Below are 618 nucleotides of genomic sequence, written 5' to 3'. Positions count from 1 at the left end.
TGCCTTTATATGTTACTTGCCTTTTTCCCTTACTGCTTTTAAAATTCTTTCTTTGTTTAGTGCATTTGCTGTTTTTATTACTATGTGATGGGAGAAATTTCTTTTCTGAGACTGAAATTTTGATCTCTGTCATATATTATGGATCATTGTTGTATCAAAGATGTGAAGTGCCAGGGAAACAACACATTGGAAGAACTCCTGGATTCCTTTCTGAAATACCAATCCCAATTTATAGGTACCCAACTCAGTACCTTCTTAACGGTCTAGCCTTGTAGTCCTGCCACAAACATCACAGTCCAGTGCTCTTGAGATCCACTCTGAACACATTGCCTTGGTACTTGATGATAATTACAAGCATCAAGTGCTGTGATTTCTTTGCTTTATGAGACATATCTTTCTGTAGACGTGATTTAACCTATTCCCAGAAATGACCTATTTATTTTCTGGACTCAGTAAGAAGTAGTCAAAACTTTCTGGGAAGTGATCTTGGACACGTTCTCTGAGGATCCATCCGAGCAGGCTGCGCTCCTCTGCGCTGCCTTTGTGGACTTTAAGATTCTCAGGTTTGTCTGCACACTATTCAGCTGGGCAGTGTCCAGCTCTGGAGTTATATGCTGA

Source organism: Mastomys coucha, unplaced genomic scaffold (genome assembly GCF_008632895.1).
Source record: "Mastomys coucha isolate ucsf_1 unplaced genomic scaffold, UCSF_Mcou_1 pScaffold23, whole genome shotgun sequence".
Taxonomy (NCBI): Eukaryota; Metazoa; Chordata; class Mammalia; order Rodentia; family Muridae; genus Mastomys; species Mastomys coucha.
The sequence above is the reverse complement of the archived record's forward strand: the minus strand, read 5'-3'. Positions refer to the sequence as shown.